This window comes from Hypomesus transpacificus, unplaced genomic scaffold (assembly GCF_021917145.1).
Source record: "Hypomesus transpacificus isolate Combined female unplaced genomic scaffold, fHypTra1 scaffold_105, whole genome shotgun sequence".
In the NCBI taxonomy this organism is placed as follows: domain Eukaryota; kingdom Metazoa; phylum Chordata; class Actinopteri; order Osmeriformes; family Osmeridae; genus Hypomesus; species Hypomesus transpacificus.
This window is the reverse complement of record NW_025813697.1, coordinates 270,959-277,597: the sequence shown is the minus strand read 5'-3', so window position 1 is coordinate 277,597 and position 6,639 is coordinate 270,959. Positions and strand designations below refer to the sequence as shown.

The 6,639-nt window shown below is 42.0% G+C and overlaps 1 long non-coding RNA gene across 1 annotated transcript; it reads left to right on the top strand.

Annotated features, from left to right (window-relative positions):
• The first annotated feature begins 1,450 nt into the window (after window positions 1-1,450).
• Window positions 1,451-1,954, top strand: LOC124487878. The gene is made up of 4 exons (XR_006958562.1): window positions 1,451-1,496; window positions 1,576-1,629; window positions 1,725-1,775; window positions 1,901-1,954. It is a non-coding gene; the product is annotated as an uncharacterized LOC124487878 (long non-coding RNA).
• The last annotated feature ends 4,685 nt before the right edge of the window (window positions 1,955-6,639 follow it).

Genomic DNA, 6,639 nt, shown 5'->3' with positions numbered 1-6,639 from the left:
CCTGGGAACGCCTTGGGGTCCCCCAGGAAGAGCTGGCGGAAGTGGCCGGGGGGAGGGAAGTCTGGGCCTCCCTGCTTAGGTCGCTGCCCCCGCGACCCGATCCCCGGACAAGCGGCAGATGACGACGACGACGACGACCACAAGGGAATCAGGGGTAAATATACAGACCAGCTTGATGGGTAACCAGACACAGGTGTGTAGGGATAAGTGGGCAACTCAATCCAAGGAGTGGGCGTGCACAACAAACAGAATGGAACAAATCAACTAGACGGTAAACAGGGGGGGGGATTTGGGGTCCAGATCTGAAGGCCTCAGTATTCAGGGGAAGAGGAGCGTTGGATCGTGACAGTGACCTATTTAGATGAGGGTTCATCATGTGAAATTGAGCCAATGAAAAAGACTAAACGTCGAGGTAGGTATACAATGTATACTCATTCAATAGACCATTGAAATATGGCTAAATGCAATAACTTAATAATGTGCATGCTCTTAAGATGGACCATTTCCACGAGCCAAAGCAACCACGGACTCTTTAAAAAAGAAGATAGATATAGGTAAAGAACTCAATTTTTCATTCGCCTGTCTTTGTTTATTATTTGTTGTCTATAAAAAAGTTATTATTTACTAGCCATTATGATAGTCCATCAGTTTAATAGAAAACTGCATATCTTAAACTTTGCATTGTGACAAACTTTCAAATCTGATTCCAGTGTTGGAGCCTCGAAAGTGGTTCTTAGTGAAGCAAGAATTAACAGGCTTGGAGTCAGGAGATTGATTGCAAAGGCTTCGTCTTTATTTTGCCAGGTAGTTTGGAATCATACGCAGAGCTTCTCTAGCCAGAGAAGTCTCCCATGTATTCAACAGACAAGAACTTTTATACAGTCTTACTGCGTCACACACACATCTGTTTTCCATCACCAGACACCCACACAGTTAGTTCAAGATAAACAGATATCATCCCTCACGTGGCTATTCTTACCCAACTCGTGGTTCCAACGAGCAACATTTCCCCATCAGGTCATCCTGACCTGACTTCCTCTCTGGAAAAAACATTCTAACGGGAGGGGGAGAGTGACGCTCCCAGCTCCCTCTTTCCCCACTGAGTGTGGGGATAAACAATCTTCCTCTCCTCATCTGACTCCTTACATGGGGATAAACACTCTTCCTATCCTCATCTGCCCCCGTCCTAGCTGACTCCTCTCTTGAGGTCACAAGGTCACAAAAACCTGAAACAGGAAATCCCCAACACCAGCTAAACTTCCAACCCCTCCCCGGCCAAAGAAAGCAAAAAGTACGGCAAAAAAAAACAAGTCACTCAAGATACACAGTATTTGACAGAAATATTTCACAGTAATCAATTACAAATTTACAACATAGAAAATACTGTTGATTCGATAATTCTACACATTCTCAAATGTATTTCCCATCTATGTCCACAGTCTCAGATTCATTCCCAAACCCTCCACCTCCGACCCTGGCAACAGATGGAACTGATGGTAAATAATCTAAATTAATAATGTAACTACCATTGCAAAATCGTTTTTCATGTATTTTGTACATGTATTTTGCTTGCAGATGAACTACCAGAATCCCAGCACTCCATGACTCTGACCCAGCATTTTGTCGAAGGTAAACTGACCATTTTACATTAATTGATTTTTGAAAATTTCCTAAGAAAACACAGACTTTCATATAATCACGATATTGCTATGTTGCCAATTTAGACAAGAGACCCTCTTGGCCAGCGACAGCTTGGGAGCCAAGAAAACTGCAAGGTATGCCTCTTTATACATCATATTTAAACTTAATCTACCATATAGCCTAAAGTAGCCTAATAATCGCTAGCATTTTTGCAGACACTGTGACCGCGGTGGTAATGGAAGGTGATTCTTAATTACAGATACACTACAAGTTCTCCTTCAAAAAGTGGAGACAATTGAAGCAAGCCAGAGGGAGATACTTGTTCTGTTGTGCAGAAGCCAGGGAAGACAAAGTGAGGAGCCTGCACTCAACTTTGTTGCGGCACAATGCCTAAAAAGAACTTCAGGATCTTGAGGAGCGCCTCAAGATGACCGAGTTCAGAAAGAGAGTGGTAGGTCGCTAGTATAATGCTTAATTCAAGTTGAACTGTCCTGTAATTTATAACCTACCTAATTTGGTATATTAACTGCCAACATAAATTAAACAGTTTAAGACTAAGAATGATGTACTGTTGAATTTGCCAGTTGAATGTGGTTACCTTCAAGGCCTGGTTATTTTCAACAGACTCACCATCTCAGTCTCACTGGTGGGGCCACTCCTGGAGAGTGCGTCAGGAGAGTGATGCGGTCCGTGGCAACAAAAGCTGTTTGGAGTTGCTACAGCTTCAAGGGGAAAAAGGGAGAAGTTGCCTTTCATTGGCACAACTGTGTGCACAACAATTAAACGTTGAGTCTGAGCAGTTCTTTCTGTGAAAGAATCACATAAAATGTCTTAAAATGCTGATGATCTCACTTAACACTGAATGTATATGTTTGTGTTGTCTGTCCAATTGCAGAAGCAGTTATGAAATGGAAGGCAGGGCTGGGAGAGAAGGAGGTTGAAATGCTGATAGGAAAGACTTTGAAGCATGCTCCAGCACAGACCATTAAGGTAATAAATAACAATGGGCAGTTATATTGTTCTTTAAAATGTCAGATTCAAGCTAGACATGTAAAATGGGATGGACTTGACACTCACCTTTTCTGTTTGTGCATTGTTTTGTTGATAGGCGCAACTGGTCTCTTCAGTTGGAGGAGTATAGCTGCTGGAACCACGGCCTTCTTTTAGACTTGTTTTCTTTTAAAATAATGTTCTTGCATATAACTTGGTACGTCCATGTCTCATTTACAATTACAACATAGAGTTAATGTTGTGTGTTTGTATGTAGGAGTCAAAATAATTAACGACTCTCTCTGTAATACCACAGTTAGTTGTAATTCCAAACATTCTGATCTAGGCCGACTGCTGTTAAAGATACACTACAGTTATCATTTATGTCTAGCTGTGCACCATGCAAAATATTGGTTTTGCTTAAAAACTGCTAGGGGCTATATCTGCCGGGATGGTTTTGGGCAAATGAGGACTGCTAGCAGCTAATGCAAATCCGCCCTAGAATAGACCAATTATTTGTTTGTAAACAATCGGGATGCGCGAGCACTGTGGCTGCAGAAAACCGGGAAAGGATAGCATTTTAAATGGCAAAAGGACCACACGGATAATACAAATAGTTATATTTAAAAAGACCAGGAGGACGTCGAGGAGGACATGCCTATAGGAGAGAAAGCGATTACCCAATGATCTGTCGCATCAGAATTTTGATTTGGGTCACGAAAGTCTTGAAATTTGAGTGAGAATGTCGCCCAGTACAGACCGCATAGTCGAGCGGCAACCATGTCTTAACGTCATGTCACATCGTGTCGTCATGTCACAAGTTCATAATTTTACACTTTTACTTTTACAGTCAATTCTACATTTAAAAAGTCGAGCAGGGCAGCTTTCAAGAGATATGGGAATTCTGCTTTTAAAGTCAGCTGGTCCGATTATTTTTCTGATTTGTTTAAACTGGCAATCTGAGTGAGACTACATCCCAGTTACACTGTTTTGACGTTAGCCTCAGTCAGACTCGCTCACTGGCAGTGTGCACAATGTTGTATTTCACTCCATTCTACACCAGAAACGTCAGGGAGGACTGCCTAATGTAGATACGAATCTGGTGAAGATAGCCAGAATCTCGGATTTCTTTAACCTGTCTATTTCATTCGTCATTTGCCTGAGACAGCGACCTCCGTTAGCCAGGCTAGTTTTGTCCGATCACTTGGACAGGCTATTTAAGGGTATCGGGGTCAAGTGCTTTTGACTGGACTTTTGTGCATAGACAAGTGAACGTAAATGTATTTGTCCAAAGGCCAAGAGCCTCAAAAAGTTAATATCAAGCCCTGCAATCCAGTGGCCAGAGATATATGATGACCTAACGACACTCCAAGAGTAATAGAACGGGGAGAAGTTCGTCTTTTGCAACCCACATGCGCAGTTGAGCCTGCTTGACAGTTGTGTGACGTAGGGTGATAATTGGTCTATTGAGATGCTATTTTAAGGGCGCAAGCTTGGTCCGTGCCTACTGCTAGCGAGGCTAGGGTCTTCTATCTGTAAAAGCTATGTTACATTGTTTTGATTTATGGCGTGTTATATTTCTTCAATGATTATAAAAATATTTTCTTAAGAAATTTCTATGTAGGCCTATGTGAACTTGATTTGTAACAACTGTGGCAAATTCCTCCCATGTACCCAATGTTACAAAAATACGCAATTGACTGTGGCAGGAAGGTGCAAATAATAAACATATACGGGTATAAATTAAGTACAAAAGTACATTAGTTACACTAATTCTACGAACTAAACAATTTAAAAATTAAATATATGTAAAAATAAGAATAAATATAACTGCAAGCAGTAATGGCGGATTCCTCCAAACACTGCGAACTATTGAAAAATGTATATTCTTGACAAATTGTAACTGTATAGAAAAATCTATGCTGCATTACCAATGGGATACCAAATCTGAAATGCAATACCATCAAGATCCACAAGGGCCTTTATTTCAAGCCAAGACGTAAAAGGAGGGGGCTTGGTGAGCCTATCCATTCCAGAAAGCCTTGTATCTTTGTGCTTTAGGTTGGTGCCTGTAGCGCCACCTATGGGTAATGGTGGACCATTTGTGGTGTGGTAATTACTCTTGGCCTATACTAACAATGTTTCAGGATTTTAAAAACTTTTTACCATAGCATACAAAATCGGAAATGCAATACCAACAAGATCCATATGGCCTTTATTTCAAGCCAAGAAGTGAAGGGAGCGGGCTTGTTTAGCCTATCCATTCCAGAAAGCCTTGTGTCTTTGTGCTTTAGGGTGTGGCCTGTAGCGCCACCTATGGGTAATGGTGGGCCATTTGTGGTGTGGTAATTACTCTTGGCCTATACCATCAATGTTTCAGGATTTTTAGAACTTTTTACCATTGCATACAAAATCGGAAATGCAATACCAACAAGATCCACATGGGCTTTTGTTTAAGTGTGGTTGTTACTCTTGGCCTTTACTATCAATGTTTCAGGATTTGGAGAACTTTTTACCATTGCATACAAAATCGGAAATGTAATACCATCAAGATCCACATGGGCCTTTGCTAAAGACCAAGGAATGAGTGGGGGCTTGGTCAGCCCACACTCTCCTGAAATGTTGCGTGTGCGTCTTGCCAAGCCCGCGCGTGTGTGAAGGGAAGGCTTAGGCCGAATCCCAATACTCCCCCTTACCCCTTCCCCTTACCCCTTCCCCTTAACTTACCCCTTCCCCTTGGCCCTCGAAAGTAAGGGGTAAGGGCTACATAGCCCTAGGAAATGGGACGCCACTTGGTTACAGGTACGTCATCTAGCACGTATCGATATCTCCAAAGCAAGTAGCGTTATGCACTGATATTAAACGGAATTCGCTGCTAATGGAGTTTACTTAGAACTGTAGACATGCTAGTCAAAGAAATGCGGGACTGTAGTGCAATTCAGAACTGTAACATTAACATACCAAACTAGCGTTTTTAGAAACGTTTTAATTAGGAAAATGGTTGCAAATATATATGTTCATGACTGTTTATAACACAAAACAAGACTGTCATAATTTTTTTATCAATTAATTAAGCCGATAATATAACATTTATCGGACTCTCTGGATGATTTGGTCGCCATTGTTGCCGGTCGCGCAGTTTTCATAGCCCTAGGTTTCAAGTAAGCTCCCGATCTTACTTGGTTTTAAGGGGTGTATACCCCTTAGTCTTAGCCCTTCCCCTGGCTCCAAAAGAGTATTGGGACACCACTAGCTCTCACGGGAACGCGCAAAACTAAGGGGAAGGGGTAAGGGGAAGGGGTAAGGGGGAGTATTGGGATTCGGCCTTAGTGTGTGTGAATGTGGAGCGCGCGCGCTATAGCAAAGTAGCTATATAAACTAGAGAGGGTACAATTTCTGGGGAAAATGTAGGGTGTGCTTACTTGCATCGGTTGCAGGTGGGTCCGTTTACCTTCTAGTGATATTTTCAAGCATTTAGCCTACTCATATTGCATAATTCATTAATAACACCCTTTGAAACAAGGAACCCCCTTTGAAACAAGCTACTGTAACAACGTTGTCACTGGCAGTATTTCAGATGGAATTGCGATTCAAATAGTACCGTCTGCTAACTGAAAATAAGCCCCCCAAAACGTAAATAAGTTCGATATTAATTTAGGGGGACATGGCAAATTCAAAAGCCGTTTGCTAGAGGCAAGCTAGCTGCTGTTGCTATCCAAACTTCACTGATTGTTTGAAAGCGCCGGAAATGAGAACGTTTCTTTTGTAAGGGATAATGTATAGAACGCCGGTCATTATCGGGAAAATAAGCCCCGACAGGGCGAACAGCACCTCGACGAGAAGCGGAGGGGTTTCGTTTCGCCCTGAAGGGGCTTATTTTCCCAATAATGACCGGCGTTCAATGCATTATCCCGCTTATTACACGGCTACTTGCCAATAGAAATAACTTAACACAGTTTGTCTTTTTACAATGTATTTGTTACCATTCGTATTGTTGATCAGCAGAGA